This window comes from Podarcis pityusensis (genome assembly GCF_964106645.2).
Source record: "Podarcis pityusensis genome assembly, chromosome: W".
NCBI lineage: Eukaryota > Metazoa > Chordata > Lepidosauria > Squamata > Lacertidae > Podarcis > Podarcis pityusensis.
In genome coordinates, this window is record NC_138045.1 from 19,218,379 (window position 1) to 19,241,120 (window position 22,742).

General features: G+C 45.1%; 1 pseudogene across 1 annotated transcript; it reads left to right on the forward strand.

Moving 5' to 3' along the window:
• Positions 1–1,004: 1,004 nt before the first annotated feature.
• On the forward strand, positions 1,005–2,191 carry LOC308467635 (E3 ubiquitin-protein ligase RNF4 pseudogene; annotated as a pseudogene). Its single transcript has 2 exons — positions 1,005–1,227; positions 1,573–2,191. The product of its transcript is annotated as an E3 ubiquitin-protein ligase RNF4 pseudogene (transcript).
• The last annotated feature ends 20,551 nt before the right edge of the window (positions 2,192–22,742 follow it).

Below are 22,742 nucleotides of genomic sequence, written 5' to 3' on the forward strand. Positions count from 1 at the left end.
GATTGTTAGAATGATGTCAGAATGAAGTTAAGTGGCTTTAGCAGCAATGTTATAAAGGAGTATGTAAAAATGGATTGTTAACAGGTGAGAATCTAAAGTTATAATATATTAAGTTAAAGGATTAAGATAAAAACAAAGAGGGAAAGGATTTGCTGAATTGACTAACTGAACTGGAATACAAAAAAGGGAGGTGTGAGGAGGTCAGGGAAACAAGTAAATGAAAGACAAGACATGGAAAGATTGATTTGTTTTTAAGTGTTTTAATTTTTTTGTATTTTGTATTTTTTCTTTTCTTTTTTTTCTGTTTTTTTTATTCTTTTTCTCTTTTTCTTGTTTTTGTAACCTTTTCTGAAACTTTAATAAATATCATTTAAAAAAAAACAACAAAATCAATTGGATCTATCTTGCATCATAAGGTCGGGGGGGGGCAATTTGTCAGCTTCCTTTTCACTAAAAACATCACTGTAGGCCGCGTACTGGGGGGGGGGGTGCCCAATTCCGTCCCTGTGCCCCCTTCCCATTCTACTTCCACCCTCTTAGCGTCCACTTGCCTGCTCCACCCGCCTCCCAAACAATATTGGATACAGTGTGAAGAAGCAAAGGTGAGTGATCGTTGGCCCCAAGCTATCACCGGGTCATGCTTCGCCAGCCAACTCATTCCCAGCACTACTGGGTCATCCCTGACCACTGGTCCTGCTAGCTAGGGATCATGGGAGTTGTAGGCCAAAAACATCTGGAGGGCTGAGGTTGAGGAAGCCTGCCCTAACTCCTCAAGATGTTGAACTTGCTCCCAGCTTTGGAGTACCTGGTATAAAAGAGCCAACTCCAAAAAAGTCACAGTGCTCCAAAGCGTCACCAGTTGCATAAAGTTGCTTTAGAGAGAGCTTTCATGATCATCATTATCACACTACAGAATTGCTTGGCGACTAAGCAGTGAGCAGCACACGGAGATAAGGGGGAAAGCTAGTACTCTGCAGCCTGTGCCTCTCCCATCCCTGTGCATCATGAGTTCAACAAGTACAGAATTTAATGCAACCAAGCACAGCAAAAGCAAGAGGGGCAGTCGCAATACCTCCTCAAGACCTCATAATACTCTGGACAAGATGATGGTGGGAACTGCTTCTGAACCCTGTATCCCCACCTCCGCCTCCTCCTCCCTGCCATCTACTTCCTCCCTGGCCTTACCTTTATTGCAAGCTGCCCTTGCTGGCTCCCCTCCTGGTGCATGTCAGAGGCATAGATAAAACTCCGGGCTCACGGCCAGTTCCAATCTATTTGATTTATTGACAAAGTTCAAAAGTACATCTCCAGTGTTTCAATTAACGTCCGACCCCTTTGGCACAGTTGCCGCGTCTGCTTTCCCCCCCTTTTTTTACCCAGCATGCAAGTCTGTGGAAACCCCACCCCTGACTTCCTCTGTGTACAGAATGACTTGTTCCAGGCTCATCCTCCTCCCCCCCTGCCTCTGACTCGCTGTCAGACGACAGGCTGCTAATGATCTCTTTAGGCTCTCTATAAGTGCTGGTTTCTGTTCTTAAATCTTCTGCCGTCTGCCTCTCCCTGACAGTTCAGGGCTGAGTTTTATGGAACAAACTACTCCTTTCGGTGGTAGCAAAGGAACTGAGCAGCAGGAGATTCAGAGAAACTATTGTGGATGCAAGACTCACTCTGTGCAAACCTGTAATCAAAGGAAAATAGCTGCTGCAGCTGCACAAGTACAGCCGCACAGCCTTAATGATAGAAGTATTGATGTGGAAGTAGTTGACCTCACTTGCGAAACTTCAGAATCTATAGTTTTTGATCTTACGCAAAATGATTCTGTTGTGATTGTTGGAGAGAGTGGGCAGCAGCCCAATAGAGAGTTCTGACATCAACCGTTGTCTGACAGCCTCATATTTAGTGGTGGTGGTGGTGATGATAGCAGACACACAGAGAGTGGTGCTCTTGCCACTAGAAAGCTCCCCAGAGAAGTGGGAAGGAGAGAATTTGCAAGATCCTCAGGCACTTTGAGTTGTGGATTTGCATAGACAGCTATGCAGAGATTGTGCAAAGCGGACGGCTTATAGTGTCAACAACATGTGGCCACATCTTCTGTAGTCAGTGCCTCAGCAATTTTCTTAGGCATGCTAACTTTTGCCCAATTTGTAGGAGGAAACTCACTCCAAAGGAGTATCATCCAATTTATATGTGAAGACATGGGTGTTCCTGAACACAGTCTAATGTGGCCTTCATAAGCATGAGTGAACGCCAAAGAATACACAAAGTACAGTATATATGACTTAAATATGACAGTTAGCAATTTCACTTTTTTCCAGTTGGCCTCCTTATAGTCCAGTTGTACTGTTTCAGCTTCATTTTGCTTTAATAATAATAATAATAATAATACTAATAATAATAATAATAATAAATTTTATTTATATTCCGCCCTCCCCAGCCGATGCCGGGCTCAGGGCGGCTAACAACAATAAAACAGTACAACACAACACAACACAACACTCTAAAATCATTCATTATAAAATTCAAATCAAACCAATGGCAACCATTGGGCCAGAGCTCTGCGAAGATTGCTGAAGGAGGGAGTCAGGCTGTGCCCTGGCCAAAGGCCTGGTGGAACAGCTCTGTCTTGCAGGCCCTGCAGAAAGATGTCAAGTCCCGCAGGGCCCTAGTCTCTTGTGACGGAGCGTTCCACCAGATCGGAGCCACAGCCAAAAAAGCCCTGGCTCTAGTTGAGGCCAGCCTAACCTCTCTGTGACCTGGGACCTTCAAGATGTTTTTATTTGAAGACCGTAAGTTTTTCTGTGGGACATACCAGGAGAGACGGTCCCGTAGGTACGAGGGTCCTAGGCCGTATAGGGCTTTAAAGGTTAAAACCAGCACCTTAAACCTGATCCTGTACTCCACCGGGAGCCAGTGCAGCTGGTATAGCACTGGGTGAATGTGATCTCACAGCGAGGACCCCGTAAGGAGTCTCGCCGCGGCATTCTGCACCTGCTGGAGTTTCTGGGTCAGTCTCAAGGGCAGCCCCACGTAGAGCAAGTTACAATAATCCAGTCTGGAGGTGACCGTTGCGTGGATCACAGTAGCTAGGTCAGGGCGAGAGAGGTAAGGAGCCAACTGCTTAGCTTGGCGGAGATGAAAAAATGCCGCCTTTGTTATAGCTGCAATCTGCGCCTCCATGGAAAGGGAGGTGTTGAAGATTACACCCAAACTCTTAACGGACGGTGCTGGCACTAATTGCGCCCCCGCAAGAGATGGGAGTTGCCCCCCCAATTCCATATCGTCCCGTCCCAGCCAAAGGACCTCTGTCTTCGAAGGATTTAGCTTCAACCGCCTCCCACGTAACCATCCAGTCACAGCTTCCAAACGTCTGATCAGTGTGTCCGGGGCCGAATCAGGATGGCCATCCATCAACAGATAGAGTTGGGTGTCATCAGCATACTGATGGCAACCCAGCCCAAAACTCCAGACAAGCTGGGCGAGGGGGCGCATAAAGATGTTGAAAAGCATCGGGGAGAGTATCGCACCCTGAGGCACTCCACACATCAAGGAGTAGCGCAATGACAATTCCCCCCCCCAAGCACCACCCTCTGTCCCCGACCAGAGAGAAACGAGCGCAGCCACTGAAGGACTGTGCCCTGGATCCCCATGTCGGCAAGGCTCCAGAAGTTCGTGATCGACCATGTCGAAGGCTGCTGACAGGTCTAGAAGAATCAGCAGCCCCGACCCACCTCGATCCAGCTGCCTGCGGAGATCATCTGTTAGGGCGACCAGAGCTGTCTCGGTCCCATGACCAGCTCAGAAGCCAGACTGGAATGGATCCAGAGCCGATGTTTCACCCAGAAACCCACCAAGCTGTTCAGCAACCGCTCTCTCAATCACCTTACCCAGGAACGGAAGATTCGAAACCGGGCGGTAATTGAAAAAACAAAGTGCGAGACTGGCTTCATTATTTTCAGATAATGGAGGCATTTAAATTGGACAAGAAAATTGGCTTCCAGGTGGAAAGATCAAAATTAGAAACTGAACTGTTAGAACCCAAAACTAAGAATTTGTCAAGAATGTATAACTTGCTGCTGAAATGGAACACTCAGGATGAAACGGTAAAATCGGCTATGATTAAATGGGCACAGGACGTTGGACATAACATTATGTTTGCTGACTGGGAACAGTTGTGGACCACAGGTATGAAATTTACGGCATGTAATGCCTTAAGAGAGAATATTATGAAAATGATATACACGTGGTACATAACCCCAGTCAAGCTTGCAAAAATCTATCACTTGCCCGATAATAAATGTTGGAAATGTAAAGAAACTGAAGGTACATTTTTTCACCTTTGGTGGACATGCCCAAAGATTAAGGCTTTCTGGGAAATGATATATAATGAATTAAAAAAGGTATTTAAATATACCTTCCCTAAGAAACCAGAGGCCTTTCTCCTGGGCATAGTTGGCCAAATGGTGTTAAAAAAGGATAGAACTTTCTTTATGTATGCAACAACAGCAGCAAGAATACTCATCGCAAAGTATTGGAAGACACAAGAACTTCCCACGCTGGAGGAATGGCAGATGAAACTGATGGACTATATGGAACTGGCGGAAATGACTGGTAGAATCCGTGACCAGGGAGAAGAGGCGATGGAGGAAGATTGGAAGAAAGTCAAAGACTACCTACAGAAACATTGCAAAATTAAAGAATGTTAGAGTGATGTTGGATTGAAAATAAGTGGTTTCCAGCTGTACAGGATAAAATTATAGACAGACTAAGATTAAAGATTAGGATTAAAGAAGTTTAAGGAAATGGAAATTTGGTACTTAAGAGGTAAAATTTTAATGCTATATTACATCAAGATTAAAGATTAGGAGTAAAGAAGTTAAAGGAAAGGGAAATTTGGTACTTAGGAGGTAAAATTTTAATGCTATATTACACTAAGATTAAAGATTGGGATTAAAAAAGTGGAAAAGAAATTGCTGGATAAACAATTTGGACTGGAATACAAAAGAGGGAGGTATGAGGAAGTCTAGAAAGTAAGTAAATTCAAAAAAGGAAATGAAAAGGTGATATTGTTTCTAATTGTTCTGTTTCTTTTTTTCTGTTTTTTTTTGTTTCTCGTGTTTTTTCTCTTTTTCTGGGATTTGTATTGTGTATTTGTGTATTTCTTTTTTATGTCTTTTCTGTTCAATTTTTTATTGAAACCTTAATAAAAATTATTTAAAAAAAAAGAAAAAGAAAAAAAGAAACCGGGCGGTAATTGGTTGGCTCTAAGGGATCTAATGATGTTTTCTTTAAGAGCGGGCGCACCACTGCCTCCTTCAGTTCCCCTGGGAATGTCCCCATGCCAAGGGACAAATTGATGATATCCCCTAGGGGGGCCCGCACTTCGTCTGGACACGCTCTAATCAGCCAAGACGGGCACGGGTCAAGAGGACAGGTGGTGGTCTTTCCAGCTCGGAGGAGTCTGTCCACATCGGCTGGGGATATCCGGTCGAAGTGGTCCAATACTGGACCCGAGGACAGTCAAGGGGCCTCCAGTTCCTTTATTGTATGTAAATTGGCAGGGAGGTCATGGCGGAGCAACAAGACCTTCTCCGCAAAAAAGCTCGCAAATGCCTCACAGCTGTGTGTCAAATTGTTATTTAAATTTGGCTGTCCCTCGAGGGACGTTAAAGACCTAATTATACTAAATAATTGCGCCGGGCAAGAACTAGCGGGTGCAATGGAGATCAAGAAGTAAGACTTCTTAACGACCTTCACTGCCATCTCGTAGGTTTTCATAAAAGCCCTATAAGATGTTCTTGAGGCTCTGTCACAGGCACCCCGCCATACTCGCTCTAGCTGTCTGAGGTCCTGCTTCATTTTCCGGAGATCCTCGGTAAACCAGGGAGCCCGGTTTCTGCGGGGTCGCAGAGGGCGCTTAGGTGCAATCTCATCGATGGCTGCCAGGAGCTGGATATTCCAGCCCTCAACAAGCTCAGTCAGTGAGTCGCCAAGGGGAGCAAGGTCCCGCAAGGCTTGGCGGAATCTATCAGGGTCCATCAGCCTCTGCGGGCGAGCCCAAATCGGCTCACCACCTAAGCAGGGGATGTGTGGAAAGTCAATCCTGGCTTTCAGAGCGTAGTGATCAGACCATGGCACCTTCTGTTCTAGTTCTGTTGCTGCTTTGAGAAAAGACTGATGTCTAGTGAACTCATTTATTCAGGACTAGGCTATTTATAGTCATCTATGATAATACAACCTGCAGCTTCTTTTTGCAATTTGCCTTGTAAAAAACCAAAGCTAACCACTCACTGATGGAAGTCTGTTCCACATCTACTTGTTTTCTAGTGACAAACACCTCTTTCTGTTGATGTAGCCCTAATAAAGACCAAGGTTTATAAAACACTGTGGCTCATTTCTAACGCTGCATGCATAAATGGTTTATTACAAATAACTCTTGGTGGTCCGAGTCTTCTCTTTAATAGAATACAGCCATCATGTTAGATCTGAACAGCTTTTCCTGTCCAGGCATATGCTTATGGAGCAATTCATAATGGAGTCTGTACCAAGGTTGCCACGTGGGGCAGAATCAAATTGAGATGAGCTAAGCCATTTATGTGAAACACTCCTCAAATGGTTGGAAGAGGATAAAGTAATTATCTGCTTTTCATAAATGCTTTGCTGTGGAGAAGCTCCATCCATAGGGCCATGTTTCAAGCAGCAAGCATGTAAGACTTGAACCTCGCATGATAAAGTCAACTTGAGTTGCGGTGACTCACTTTCTCAGCCCTGTTGCGTATTCATAGTGGAACTATGAATGGCTTGACCTGTTGAACTTTTAGATGCTGCTGTACTAATAGGTCTAATTGCTTTTAAAAGTTTTATGTTGATAACTCTTAAATTAAATACTTTCTCTTAAACGTATACAAAATTCCTTCCAGTAGCACCTTAGAGACCAACTAAGTTTGTTATTGGTATGAGCTTTCGTGTGCATGCACACTTCTTCAGATACATGAGCACACAAAAGCTCATACCAATAACAAACTTAGTTGGTCTCTAAGGTGCTACTGGAAGGCATTTTTTAATTTTGTTTCGACTACGGCAGACCAACACGGCTACCTACCTGTATCTTAAATGTATGCCACCCAATCATCCGTTGGTAGAAAACATGGGCTATCCAGCTAATCAGCAGCATCTCACCAGGCCTTAATCTGCGAGGTATATGCGCTGCAGTGAGTCTCATAATATTTCCCCCCATGTTTCTTTTTTATTCGATTTTAATGAGTCTCATAACATAGTGAAACCTCACCCATGACAGCTTGGAGAGCCAGTGTTATGCTTCCAGTTCAGCATTGGATTGAACACCTTTTTAAAAAGGGAGGCTTCCTTAGTCTCCCCGCAGCCTGCTGCAGGGGCCTAGCTGCACACACCCCATATTAGACTTGCACATAGCCTGTCAATCATGTGGCATGGTTAGGACTTCCACAGATGGCATTATCTCCGTGAACATGGGCTGTGGGGATCAAATACTCTGTGCAAATGCATCTGGTGTCACCAAAACTTATATGCATCCCCCAGCTTTCGAGTGGAGGTTAAGACAGAGTGCTAAACGGAATGTCATTTCCATTCATCCCTACCATCACCGTTTCTGTTCTGTTTGCACAGACACTCTTATTGAAGAACAAATTACGCTTTGCCCAGGGATGGACCTTGGTAATATGGTGCCCTAGGGGGTCCAAAATTTGACACACACCCTGCCCTCCTGGTGCCTTCCAAAAGCCAGGCAAGGGAGGTGTCAGGCTTTGGGAAGGATGCACAAGGCTCTGGTGGGGTCCTAGAGCCCTCTCATTTCATTCCCAAAGCTGCGAAAGCGCTAACTAGGCTTGGGGAAGGAGGCAGGAAGGCTCCCTTCTGGCCCCCACACTCTGTGCAGGGGAACAGCTTCACTGCCCTAAATCCACCTCTGCTTTGCCTTGTGTATCAGTCACCATTAAAGCATTTTGCCCATTGGAGAAATTTGCACAATGTATTTTTGAGGTCACTTATTTGAGTCGTGATGGGAAAATCTGAATTCCTGTGCGGAATCCTTAATGTGCACCATGTTGGGTGTAGTGAAGGGTTAACCTTCTGTGTCTCGAGGCTGAGAGGAGGCGCTTACAAGGGAAGTAAGCCAGGACGTGACGAAAGCAGCTTGGAATGCTGTGAGCTGAGTGAAAAGTGAAAAGCAGCTTTGCTACGCAGCTGCAAACAGGGAGAAGATGCAGCTTGAATCAGATGGTGTTTATGGATTGTAAATATGCTACTTTTGAGCAAATAAAGTGATACTAGGAAAGAAGAAACGTGTGGGACTTCTTTTACTGCCCTTTCAACACGGACGCTGTGCAATTCTGCTAATTGCTTTACGACCTGCAGAGGCACGCAGGGGGAAGTGTGCTGGACGCCAAGAATAAAGCAATAAATCTACCTAACATGGTTATGGGTCAACGTGAAGCGTGTGAGAAAGGGCTTTGAAGTTTTATTTGCTGATCGTCAGTTTGATCGACTGCCAGAGACTTCAAAGGGGCAGATCGGAGGAGGCTGACGGAGAGGGAGCTGAGAGCCATGACGTCCGGAGTTCCCAGTTTGGCTGAGTGAGTGAGTACCTTTGGAAAAGCCAACAGAAGGGAGGCAATGGCTCAGCCCTGTGAACATGGCTTTGAGCTTAAACTGCCATGTCAGAGACTGTCTAGCCAAAATTGGCTGCAGTGGAGCTTTCAAGTAGAGCTTTTGCTAGTTGGGGAGCAGCTGTGGAATATAATTCACCCCACACAGAATGCAGCTGGGAAAGCAGAGGCTAATAGGGCTGCAGAGCAAAGTGAAGTTGAGAAGCGTGTGCTTGCTTTTTTGGCAGAAAGTGTGGATGCTCATCTGGTGCCTGTTGTCCTGGGTGCAAGAAAGCCAGAGGCCGCTTGGCTAGCACTCCGAGAAGCTTGTGGAGCTGGAGTGGGAAGCAAGGGCCGAGAAGTGGCTGCATCCGAAAGGGAGAGGCAAGATGGCGCTGGCCACATTCTTGAGTGCCGATACACAGCTGGGAGGAGCTGGGAGCCCCCACAGGGGGGCGAAGGGACTGTTGCTGTTGTTGTTGCTAGCAATGCTGCTTGTGCTTTTGCTGAGCCTGGGAGCTGTGTGGATGCTGCAACGTGTCTGTGTGAGGAACCTGAAGAGAGGCCAAGTTTTGAGAGCCCTTCACCCATCAGAGGGGGTGCAGGAAAACGTCCTAGAGACCCCATGAGCAGTGGGTGGGCAGTGAGCAGTGAAAGCTCAGAGACGCCTCTTTCTCCAAAAGCTGCCAAGAGTTGTTTACGTCGTGAGTCGGAGCCTGGGAAGCTGAAAAGAGCTAGAGGCTTCAAGGTCAGCCACCTGCAGCAAGTAGAGATAAGAGCTTCAGAGTTGTGTGGGAACGCTGAGACAAGTCCAGTCTCCATGGCAACTGAGAGAGTTGCATCTACGGAAGCTGTGAAGGTCGTGGGCAAGTCTTCCTGCCGGGGGGAGTCTGTTGCCGTGACAACCAGAAAGGACATCTGCAGAAGCCCCAAGGAGGGGGGTAGTGAGGAGATTGTTGCCCTGGCAACCCAGAAATGTCAACAACAAGACTTTCTCACTGTAATAATAGACTCTGGTGCCTCAAATTCGTTGGTGCCATCTCCTGCACTTTTGAGGAATTGCAGGACAGTAAAAACTGAGAAGTTTGTTACGTTTGCAGGTGGAAGCAGAAAAAAACTAACAGAGACAGGACTGTTCTTCTGTCCTTTTCTTAAGCATGAAGTCAAAGCTTATGCAGTGCCCGGTTTAACTAACTGTTTGTTAAGTGTGCATGATCTATTGATTGATGGTTTTCAAATTTCTTTTGCAGGTGACAAATGTGAATTCTCCAAGGATGGGAAACACGTGTACACAGTGCAGTCTAAAGATAATTTGTTTGCTGTAAATGTGCCTTTTTCCACAGGAGAAGATGACACCGAAGATGCGAAGGGCCAATGTGTGAATGTAGCACCCCACCATGGTTGTTCACATATTTGGCACCGACGCTTCGCCCATTTGAATTGGAGATATCTCCAGAAAGCACCAGAGCTGACACAAGGGTGCAAATTTAATGTTTGTGACAAATTTCTAGATTGCAATGCATGTAAACAGGCGAAAGTTGTGACATGCTCATATCCAAAGTCAGAGAGGCAGACCACGCAACCCTTTGAATTAATTCATGCAGATTTGTGTGGACCCATGTCTGTTGAGTCACTGGGAGGTTCGAAGTATTCTTTGCTTTTGATTGATGATTTTTCGAGGTCTGCTTGGACCTTCTCTCTGAAAATGAAAGGGGAGGCGGCTAAAATGATCAGGGACTGGATCACCGCAGTTGAGGTAACCTTTTCCACCAAAGTTCGTGGTTTTCAAAGTGACAGAGGTGCTGAATTCACTGGTTCTGCTTTACAGGATTTCTTTAGGGAGAAGGGGATTAGCCACAGACTGACCGCTCCTTACTCTCCGCAACAGAATGGGCTGGCAGAGAGAAAGAACAGGACGGTGCAGGAAGCTGTGTCTGCGATCCTGTGGGACGCAGGGCTACCCCAGAAATATTGGTCGGAAGCCTGGCGCTATGTGGTCCATACCGAGAATAGAGTGTACAACTCTAGTGTAGGAAATACACCGTATTTCTTACTTCATGGACGGAAGCCTAAGGTGCACTACCTTCGTGTGTTTGGTTGTGAGGCTTGGGTGCTTATTCCAAAGGCTCTACGCAAGAAAGGTGAGCCAAGATCTAGAAGAATGATCTTTGTAGGGTATGAGCCTGGCTCAAAGGCCTGGCGGTTTGCGTACCCAAGTGGAGACCAGTCTAGGTTGGTTATCAGCAATAGCGCTGAGTTCTGTGAGCAAGCCGGTTGGAAGCGTCTGCATGCTAATCCAGACGTGCTTCCACAGCAGTTCTATGACTCAGACGTTGAGGAGGAAGAGGAACTTGTTGCTGAGGACCACGGTCCAGAGCGACAGAGTCCAAGGCAGGGACAGCTCAGGATCCCTCAGAGGGGGGAACCTAGAACACCTCCTCAGGCAAGTGTCAAGTTTGAGCCAAAGAGTGAGCCTTCTTCACCTGCTGGACCAGCTGTAAGGCCCAAGAGGCGCAGCAGGTCAGAGGGGGAAGACACTGAAGTTGAGGATGATTTAGCTGGACCCAGTGATGCGGCAGGGTCACCAGGATTCACACTGAGGAGATCAGCGAGGACAAGGAGGCCTCCTGATCGGTACGACGCTTCAGGCGTCTGGGTAGGTTCTGTAAGATGTGAACCTGAATCCTTCGAGGATATTCAGAGTTTACCTGAGGAAGAAGCAGGCAAGTGGCACAGAGCAATGGACAAAGAGATGAAGTCCATGAAAGATCTAGGTGTGTTCTCACTCACAGAGTTGCCACCAGGCAAGCAGGCTGTGAGTTCCAGGTGGGTTTACCGCTTGAAACCCACTGACGCTGGAGAGCCGCAGTATAAAGCCAGGTTAGTTGCTCGAGGATTTACTCAGAGGAAGGGAATACACTTCACGGAGGTGTATTCGCCAACGTCACGAGCGGAGACTCAGAGAACGCTTTTAACTTGTGCAGCACAGAGAGGCTGGAAAGTAAACCACTTTGATGTGGATGTTGCCTACCTTAACTCAGATCTCCAGGAGGAGCTGTACATGATTCCTCCTCCGGGGTTTGAGAACTCAAGGCAGGATGTTGTGTGGAGATTGCACAAATCCATCTATGGATTACGTCAATCTGCTAGAAACTGGAACATGTGCCTGAATGAAGCTTTGGAGAAGCTAGGTTTCAGGAAGAGTCTTGCTGACAGTTGCCTGTTCCTTGGAGGATCAGGAGACTCACAGGAACTGGTGTTGTTTTATGTTGATGACGTGCTTTTCTTCTCAGAAACAGATGAACAGGCGGAGACATTTGCCAAAGAGCTAGGTAAACGATTCAAGCTTAAACAGCTTAGTGCTGTCAAAACCTATCTAGGTGTCAATGTTGAGCGTGCACAGGATGGAAGTTTTTTGCTCAGCCAGAGAGGTAAAATTGAGCAATTGCTTCAGAAAATGAGGATGAGTGATTGTGCAGGAGTGAGAAGTCCTATGGAGACTAGTTTTGTGAAGGACAGCCAGCAAGCAGAACGCGCTGCGTTCGAAAATACTGAAGTGTTTCAGTCAGCTCTAGGGAGTTTGTTGTACTTGTCCCAGTGGAGCAGACCTGATATAGCGTTTGCTGTCAATCTGCTCAGCAGGGAGGCATCAAACCCTAGTGTGCAAGCCTGGAATGGCATCAAGAGAGTTCTGAGGTATTTGCAAGAGACCAAAGACTTTTGTCTTAGGTTGCCAGCACAAGGAGAAGTCAAACTGACTTGCTTTGTGGACTCGGATTGGGCTAATCTTGAGGATCGCAAGTCTGTGTCTGGCCTAGTGGTGAAGTTTGGGAACTCAGTAGTTGGATGGAGGTCCAAGAAGCAAAGTCTGATAGCGCTCTCATCCACTGAGGCTGAGTTTAGTGCTCTTTCAGAGGTGTGCAGAGAAGTAGAGTTCTATGCTTGTTTGGTGCAGGAACTCTGCGAAGTGGATTGTCTGCCGATACGTGTTTTCGAGGACAATCAACCATGCCTGCGTTTGGCAGAGTCAGGTCAGTTCAAGGCCAGAACTAAACACCTAGACATTCGCTTTCGGAATGTGTGCCAGAGTGTTCGGGAGGGATTAGTTGCGCTGAAGTATTGTCCCTCTGCCAAGAACCTAGCTGATGGGTTCACGAAGCCACTCACCTTCCAAAGACATGGGGAGTTTTGTGAAGGTCTGGGTTTGGGACGACCAAGGGTCGATTCTCCCCTCAGGCGCGAGACAAGAGGGGGTGTTGGGTGTAGTGAAGGGTTAACCTTCTGTGTCTCGAGGCTGAGAGGAGGCGCTTACAAGGGAAGTAAGCCAGGACGTGACGAAAGCAGCTTGGAATGCTGTGAGCTGAGTGAAAAGTGAAAAGCAGCTTTGCTACGCAGCTGCAAACAGGGAGAAGATGCAGCTTGAATTTGATGGTGTTTATGGATTGTAAATATGCTACTTTTGAGCAAATAAAGTGATACTAGGAAAGAAGAAATGTGTGGGACTTCTTTTACTGCCCTTTCAACACGGACGCTGTGCAATTCTGCTAATTGCTTTACGACCTGCAGAGGCACGCAGGGGGAAGTGTGCTGGACGCCAAGAATAAAGCAATAAATCTACCTAACACACCAGACTGGAGGGGTACAGCAATCACTACTGTTGGATGATGCTGTATGGAACATAACACTTCACCAGTCTAGTCTTTGCATAAAAGTTCTAGCAAAACTATATGTTAGGGTGCCTCGACCCTTACACAGTTTCCTGAATCCTTGCATTGATAGGTTTTTTTTGGGGGGTGGGGGTGGGTTGTCTAGTGGCAGATGAAAAACTGCACCCAAGTTAGCAAAATGCAGTAACAAAAACTACATCTGCATAATGGACTGTTCTTGACGGTAGGCAGCAATTGCCATGTGATACCATGACAAGGATAGGAGAATATTTAGCAAGTGAGTCAGAACTTACAATTGCCATATTCAGACATGATATTGTTTGACTTGAGACTGGACACCTCCCCCACAGGACACTACACTATTACTTTTGTGGTACATAAATAAAGCCATAGGCTATGCGAATAACAGATGGAATAATTGGCAGAATTCAACTTCCAGTTGAGTAGCGGCCATCAAGCGCGGAAAACCCCCTCTGGGGATTCTGAGTGGCGCGGGAGCTTTTAGAGGTTCCGCAAGGACTCTGTGGACCTCAAAACCTCAAGGGGGTTTCTTTGAGGGACAGGGGCACCCAGCGGCATCAAAGCGGGCTCTCCTGCTCCCCGGTTTTTTTGTTTAAGACCTGAGAATGGGATAGAGTGGCAGACACGAAAGGGAAAGCACCACCAGCTCCACGGTACAATGTCTCGAGCTTTGGACGAAAGCGGCAAGCTTTCAGGAGAACAGAAAAGAATTTAAAACATTTACAGGATATTTTTATCTGAGAAAAATTGGAATATAAGCAAAGGAAATTCGGATGCTGAGCCATCCCGGCAGCGGTGATAAAATGGTGCAGAGATCAAAGCCACAAGAACAAAGAAGGAAGTGAAAGTTCCTGCTGAGGAAGTACAAAAGTGAAAGTCCTCAGAAACAATCTTACTGAGCCAAAGAACATTCTGAAACAAGCTATCAGAGAAGAGTTAAAAACAGGGACTTTGTAATCCTTTCTTCAGGGATGGTTTTGGAGGTGGAGGGTAATGCGTCAACACTCCAGTTTGAAGAATAATTTAGTGTGAGGAGGCTTGGAGCAGAAAGGGGGGGGAGCGGTGAATTTACAACGGCTTTAGAGACTGCGATAAGCCCCTTCATAATATTATTTATTTGGGGCTAAAACTAACTCCCTGTGTTTTACGCTGGAGGATTAAAGGCTGTATTTTCTGTTTCATGTTATATCCCTGCTGGCAAAAGACTGAGTTTTGGAAAAGAGAAGAGACATTAACACCTAATCTCTTCAGACCAGCAAAGCATGAGAAAGAGACTGAATTTTAGGTCAAGAAGAAATAGTTTTGGCAGCTCACTCTTTGTGGATTAAGCCAGCAAGAGTCTAGAAAAAGACTGAGTTTGGTGCAAAGGGGAAGTTTGTTTTTTTAAATTTTTGTTGCTTCTTCACTTCTTTATGGATTAAGCCAGCAAGTGGCTAGAAATAAAGACTGAACTGAGATATAAGAAGGGATAGCACTTCCTGTATTCTAAATTTTGGTGGATTAGGCCAGCAAGTGGCTGAAGACTGGTGGACGCTTCATCGAAGGACTGAGTTGATAAGTTATAGAAGAGCAGAAGAGGGGGACCCCTGATGGACTTACAGTTGGACTGATATTCTAAGCTGTTTTGTACTATTGTTACTGGTGGAACCTGAATTAGGAACAAAGGGATAAAAAGTGAAAGTCACTGTGGGGGGAATATGGAGTGACACCTAGAGGCATATAGTGAAATTGCAAGTAAGGATTATATTGTATACGGTTTTTATCTTTATTTCGACGTTGGTTTCCTTGAGCCTCATCTCAGTTGGGTTATATACTCCCCCCCCCTTGGTAGATAGAATATTTCACTACAGTGATTAATTTAAAATGGCTGGGGAAAATGGGGGGGGGATGGGGGGACACCAGGGGAAAGGAAAATTTCCAGACAGGAAGAAATTAAGGATCTAGATATTCTGTGGTTAAAAATAAAGGAAGAATTTAAACAAAATGAACAACATATGGAGGAAAAAAAAGGAGAAGTACAAGAAACTCTGGATAAGAAAATAGATGAAGTAGTAGGGGAACTCTCAATTAAAATTAAAGATCTCACAGTTAGATCAAAGACGATTGAGGAGTCAACGAAAAGAATTAAAAAAGAAGTCAAGGAAAATAAGAAAGAGACGGATCGAATCAAAGATGAAGTAGCAGATCTTAATAAAATTCAGGAGCAGGTCTGGGACAATATGGCTCTATTGGAGATGCGTCAGAAGCAGAGGAATCTGAAATTTAGAGGAGTAGGAGAAGAGATGAATGAAAATATAAAAATAAAAATGATTAAGGAATTGGCAAGATGGTTGGATATGAAAGAAGAAGAAATTGAATATACAGTGGAGAATGTATTTAGAATAAAAGTAAGATCTTTAAAGGCAAAATTAAAAAAATACCAGGAGATGTGCTGATGATTTTTAACTCCCTAGATATGAGAATTGCAATCCTGAGAATGAGTTACCAAAATAAACTGATAATCGATGGAAAGCCAATTAACATATTTAAAGAAATCCCCACTAGATTTTTACGAAAAAGGGACGGATATAAACAATTGGTGAGCTTGCTGAAGAGAAATGGGATACAACATAGATGGGAACTCCCTGAGGGAATTTCCTTCTTTTACACGGACAAAAGATTCAGACTAACTGATATTCAAGAGGTGGAGAAGTTTTCAAGAAGATATGAGAAGGAGCTAGGAAAGTTGGAGGGAAATCGAGTTGACCACAGACCTGTTGGAATGGAACACGATTTAGAAGTAGAGAGAAAGAAGAAGAAAAAGGAAAGAAACAAAGAAGAGGAGGAAGATAAGGATGAAGGGGAAGAGAGGAAATAGAAGACGAGGAAGAAGAAGAAGTAGAAGAAGAGATCTTAGAGGACAAAACCACCTGAATTTAAATAAAAGTTTGAATTTGAGTGTTTTTAAAAAATTATGAATTTGGAACACCCATGTCTTCACATATAAATTGGATGATACTCCTTTGGAGTGAGTTTCCTCCTACAAATTGGGCAAAAGTTAGCATGCCTAAGAAAATTGCTGAGGCACTGACTACAGAAGATGTGGCCACATGTTGTTGACACTATAAGCCGTCCGCTTTGCACAATCTCTGCATAGCTGTCTATGCAAATCCACAACTCAAAGTGCCTGAGGATCTTGCAAATTCCCTCCTTCCCACTTCTCTGGGAAGCTTTCTAGTGGCAAGAGCACCACTCTCTGTGTGTCTGCTATCATCACCACCACCACCACTAAATATGAGGCTGTCAGACAACGGTTGATGTCAGAACTCTCTATTGGGCTGCTGCCCACTCTCTCCAACAATCACAACAGAATCATTTTGCGTAAGATCAAAAACTATAGATTCTGAAGTTTCGCAAGTGAGGTCAACTCCTTCCACATTAATGTCTATAAAAGTCCAGGAATCCTTTTCTGATGCCTTTCGGATTTTCTATCTCTTCTCCATCCACAATAATTTTACTGATTGTATTTTGTTCCTTTCTTTTCTTAATTTGCCACGCAAGCCATTTGCCTGACTTGTTAGCAAATTCAAAATTTCTTTGTCTTAGCTTTTTAATATTCCATTCCACATCTTTGTTTATTATCATTGCAAATTGTGTTTGCAAAACCTTGATATTTTGTTTTATTTTTGAATTGTTTGGTTTTTTAATCAATTTTTGTTCATTGTCCATTATTTGTTTTAAGATTTCTTTCTTTCCTATACTTTCTTTCTTTCTCTATACTTATTTTTGATTGCATTCTGTTGAATGAAGAAACCTCTCATTACCGCCTTACTTGCATCCCAAACTGTGCTCATCTTTGTACCTTTATTGCAATTATCCACAAAATATTCTGTTAGCTTCTTTTGCGCATCTTGTATTATTTTTTGATCATCTAAGAGGTAGTCATTAATTTTCCATCTAAAAGTTCTTTCGTCATAACCTTTAATCTCCAATTTTATTGGGCTATGATCTGAGATTACTCTTGGTTGAATTTCAATTTGTAGAATTCTTGGAGTTAGTTCGTTGGAGACCCAAATTTGATCTATTCTTGACATTGATTGATTTGGTTCTGAATAGAATGTAAACTGTTTCTCTAATGGATGTCTAAGTCTCCAAATGTCAATTAAGTTACAATTCTTCGTCATCGTAAAGAAAGTCTTAGGTAATTTGCCTTCTTTGCTGACTTCTTTATCTCTTAATCTGTCCATCTCTGTTGAAACTACCCCGTTCATGTCTCCCATTACTATAATCTTTTGGTCCATATATTCAAACAGTCTTTCTTCTAAGTTTTTATAAAAATCAGTCTTATTTCCATTAGGTGCATAGATCCCGACAATTATTAGTTTTTCGCCTTGCCATTTGATCTGGACAGCAATGATTCTTCCTTCTTCATCCTTAAAAATTTGCTGAGCTTCAATTTTGTTTCTTGCATATAAAACAACCCCTCTTTTCCCCCCTTTCTCTGAAATTTACCTGTTTCCTCTGGGCTGGTAAGTCTGTACTTCTTACTTTTGTAGAAAAAAGAAATCCCCTCGGGGAATTCCCACTTGAATTCAATCTTATTCTTCTTGAGGATTTGCACCAGTGGTTTATATGGGTCTCTTCGTTTCAATAATCTGATTGGGATGTCTTTAAAGATAATTATATAATTCCCTTCAATATTTAGTCTTTTTTCTCTGTTTTTCTGGAGTACAGTGGTACCCCGCAAGACGAACGCCTCGCGAGATGAAAAACTCGCAAAACGAAAGGTTTTTTCGTTTTGGAGTTGCCTCGCAAGACGAATTTCCCTATGGGCTTGCTTCGCAAAATGAAGCTTGCCCCGGGGACAGCGGGTCTTCTCTTTTGAAGCAAGGGGCGGCGGGGAGAAGCGATCTTCTCCCCGCAGCCCCAGGTCCGGGGACAGCGGGAAGCGCTTCGCGCTGCCCCCGGACCTCTTTTGAAGCAAGGGGCTGCGGGGAGATCGCTTCTCCCCACCGCCCCTTGCTTCAAAAGAGGTCCGGGGACAGCGGGAAGCGCTTCGCGCTGCCCCCGACCTCTTTTGAAGCAAGGGGCTGCGGGGAGAAGTGATCTCCCCGCAGCCCCAGGTCCGGGGACAGCGGGAAGCGCTTCGCGCTGCCCCCGACCTCTTTTGAAGCAAGGGGCTGCGGGGAGAAGCGATCTCCCCGCAGCCCCAGGTCCGGGGACAGCGGGAAGCGCTTCCCGCTGCCCCCGGACCTCTTTTGAAGAAAGGGTTTGCGGGGAGAAGCGATCTCCCCGCAGCCCCTTGCTTCAAAAGAGGTCCGGGGGCAGCGGGAAGCGCAGCGCTTCTTCCCCGCTGCCCCCGGACCTCTTTTGAAGCAAGGGGCTGCGGGGAGATCACTTCTCCCGGTGCTCCGAAGCGGGGCGGGGGGGCAGGTACACCTGCCCCAGCCGCCCCGCTTCGGAACGCTGTTCCGAAGCGGGGTGGGGGGCGGGAACACCTGCCCCAGCTGTTCCGAAGCGGGGCGGGGGGCGGGAACACCTGCCCCAGCTGTTCCAAAGCGGGGCGGGGGGCGGGAACACCTGCCCCAGCCGCCCCACTTCGGAACGCTGTTCCTAAGCGGGGCGGGGGGCGGGAACACCTGCCCCAGCTGTTCCGAAGCGGGGGGGCGGGAACACCTGCCCCAGCCGCCCCGCTTCGGAACGCTGCTCCGAAGCGGGGCGGGGGGGGCGGGAACACCTTCTGAAGGCTGGCGGGGGGCGAAAGTCTTTGTCCCCCCTGCCTGCCTTCCCAGGGGCTTTTAAATCGCCCCGGACAGCGGAGAAGTCCTCCGCTGTCCCGGGGTTTTTTAAAATGCTGGGGGTGGGAAGAAAAGCCCTTGTCCCCCCCCCCAGCCTTCAGAAGAGGTCCGGGGACAGACTGTCCCCGGACCTGGTCTGAAGGCGGTTTCCCTAGGAACGCATTAATTGATTTTCAATGCATTCCTATGGGAAACCGTGCATCGCAAGACGAAAAACTCGCAAGACGGAGAGACTTGCGGAACGAATTAATTTCGTCTTGCGAGGCACCACTGTATCAAATTTCTCATTTCTCTGTCCTTGAAAGTGATTAAACAATCTCCTGGGACTTTCCTTGATTTAGTTGTTCTTACTCTCATCCTAAATGCATTCTGTACAGTTCTTGCCACCTCATCAGTTTGTAACTCCAACCATTGTGCTATCTCTGATATTAATTTCTCTCTAATATTCTCACCTTGAACCTCAGGCACGGCTCTCAGCCTGAGGTTCACTTCCCTCTGTCTTAATTCATTCATGGCGATTGCATCCCATATCTCCTCCTGTGACTTATTAATTTCCAAAAGCCCCACTTTGATTTTCTCTTCCTCACGCTTCACTTCCTTCATTTCAATTCTTGTCTTTGTCATCCCTTCCTCCAGGGATTGTGTTCTCTTAGATACCTCTTTAATTTGCCCTTTCAATTCACTTACTGTCTCGTCAATTTTTTTGTCCATTTTTCCAGTTCTTGTATCCACTTGTTCTAATTTTGTTTCTAAATTATTTTCACTTTGCCTAATTTCTGCAAACATTTCTAGTATTTCTCCTTTGAAATCTGATTCTTGTTTCGATCCTCTTCTATCTACTGGTGTTCCCCCCTCCCCTCCTTTCTTCCGTTTGGTGAGACATTTCCCCAAATATGCTTTGTACACTTAAAAATCTAGATTAAACTTAAAAAACTAAATTCCCACCACCACTTACAAACACCTTCATAAAAACCTAGCCCAAAGCACAAGTATGTTACGTCTTGTCCCATTAGATTCAAATTTGGTAATTTATATATTATGTATTATTATATTTATAGTTTAGTCCTTTGTAGATTCCAGTTTCCAATCTCCACTTTTAATGTTCGAATGTCTTCAGCCCAATCGGATCCTTAGATTTAAAAAATAGAGAATAAAAACTTCAGACAAAAGCCCAAATGTGTATATTCTTCTTGCCACCAATTAGGCTAATCCTTCAGGAACTTTTGTAATCCGTTTGCAATCCAATTTTGTTCTAGTTGTACCACCAAAAATTTTATTCCTCTCAATAATACTCCAGTAATTAAAATCTTCTGCCATCAATTAGGCTAAATCCTTTCCGATCCTTTATAATCAAATTTTAATTCAGTTTGTAATCCGATTTAGCTTTTGTAATCCAATTTGATTTTTGTAAACCAATTTGATTTTGTAATCCAAATTAATTTTGTAGTCCAATTCAATTTTGATTTTTCTTGAAGTTAGACCTCACTTATATCCATATAAGTACAAAACTTCCAGACAGGAAACAACCAAACAAATACTTCCGAGAAGCCATAAAATGAGGGGGGGGGGGACAAAAAAGCCCAGCCACGACTGGAGGGACAAAAAAAGAATAAAGACAAGGAGAACTAAAAAAAAGCAGGAATAAAACAGACAAAAAAGTTGTAATTTCTCTTCTGTCCACTGGAGGCACAAGCTCCCAAAAAGTTCAGAATAAAGTCTCAAAGTTACTTTGTTTAGAAGTTTTAATCTTTTCTAAAAATCCTGTATGGTAATAATGGCCAATAAAAAGTAAGTGCACCTAATATCCCCCTCAGAAAGTAAGCAAAAATGTCCAAAAAAGAAAGAGAGTATACCTTCTTTTCCACAATTGCCTCCGTCTGTAAAAAGGAACAATGGAGTCGGAAGCTCCTCTTCCGTTACGCAGTTTTTTAAAAAAGTGAAACTGGAAACGTTTTCCCTTTCTCCTTTCTCTCACAGTTACAAAGAGGACCTTCAGATTCCAATATTTATCCCTCTGTCCCCCCCTTTTAACTTTGTTGCTCCTTACGTTACTCTGTATCCTTTTAAAGATTTATTCTTTGCAAGTTAGAAGGGGGGGGCAATAGCCGCCAGCGGCAACTCACTTTCCTTTCTGAAGCTTTGCTTGAGTTGATGCGTCTAAGCTGATCGCAGATGACGGCTGACCTCCGTATTTATTCCTTTCGTATCCGAAACCTTCCTGATTTTAAAGTCAGTCTTTTTGAATCAAATTAAATCAAATTTGGGTCCGAATTTCTTACAATTGAGAATTAAGCACTCACTCTGCAAGCTCGGGGCTTCGTTTTCCGGAGGTAGCTATGGCTTCCCTTCAGCCCGCTTCTCCCCCCTCCCCCCGCCTCACTCTTCGCTCCCGCCGGGAGTTACCTGGCGGCCGGGTGGTCTGCGTTTTGGCTTCTGCGGGAACCGGAATATCTGGACACCCTCCAGGTACTACTTTGGGGGCCACTGCGCCCTGTGGCACCCCAATTTTCCTCCGAAAAACCCGGGATTCTCCGCTAGGCAAAATCCCCACTTGCGATGAGATTGCGGTCAACCGGAAGTTCCTTATTCAGTAATGTTTCTATCCTCCTCCTTTTCATAATTGACCCCAGCCCTTTAACATTTAAGGTTGATATCTTTATTTTATTATGAATGAGTTAAATGTAGTTCTTAATTTCTGGTCTCGTGTCTTATGATACTTATCTAACCCATTACCCATATCATTCAATCCCCTCCCCTCCCCACCCTTCCCATACCCATACATTCCATTTTTCCTCTCCCCCCCTATTTTTTCCTGAGGTATTTCACCTCTCCCATTGTCCTAATTGTCCTTTCAAGGGGGGGGGGGGAGAGGCTCCTCTGATCATGAAGCCACAGCAGTACTTCTTCCGTTATATTTGTTATGTCTTCACGCTGATATGTGTTCTGCTACACAACGGCAATCAGTCTGCCTCTATACACAACGGCAACCAGTCTGCCTCTATACCCCTGGCTCACTCGACTACACTGAAGGAGAACTATGAAGCGGTGAAGTATGTGCTGGAGAAAATTGGTTATGAACAGCATAAGTGGTTTATTTGTGTTGACGTGAAGATGGTAAACTTTTTGTTGGGACAACAGTCTGGCTTCACCAAGTACCCATGTTTTCTGTGCATGTGGGATAGTAGGGACCGTGCTCAGCATTACTGTGCGGGAGGAATTGGTGCCTTGCAGAAAAAGGAACGTCATCAACGACCCTCTGGTGGACAGAGACAGAATACTATTCCCACCGCTGCACATCAAGCTTGGCTTAATCAAGCAGTTCACCAAGGCTCTGGACAAGGATGGTGACTGCTTCACTTACTTGTGCCAGGCTTTTTCCAGGATTGACCATGGAGAAGTTGAAAGCTGGCATCTTTGACGGTCCTCAGATCCGTCAGCTCAGCAGAGATCCAGAGTTCGGAAACTCAATGAACGAAGTGGAACTGGAAGCGTGGAAGGCATTTGTTCTGGTAGTGAAGAACTTTCTGGGCAACAAGAAGGCCAGAAACTACACAGAACTTGTCAACAACATGCTGACTGCTTTCAGAAACCTGGGCTGCAACATGAGCGTCAAGATGCACTACCTATTTTCACATCTGGACCGGTTTCCTGAGAACCTG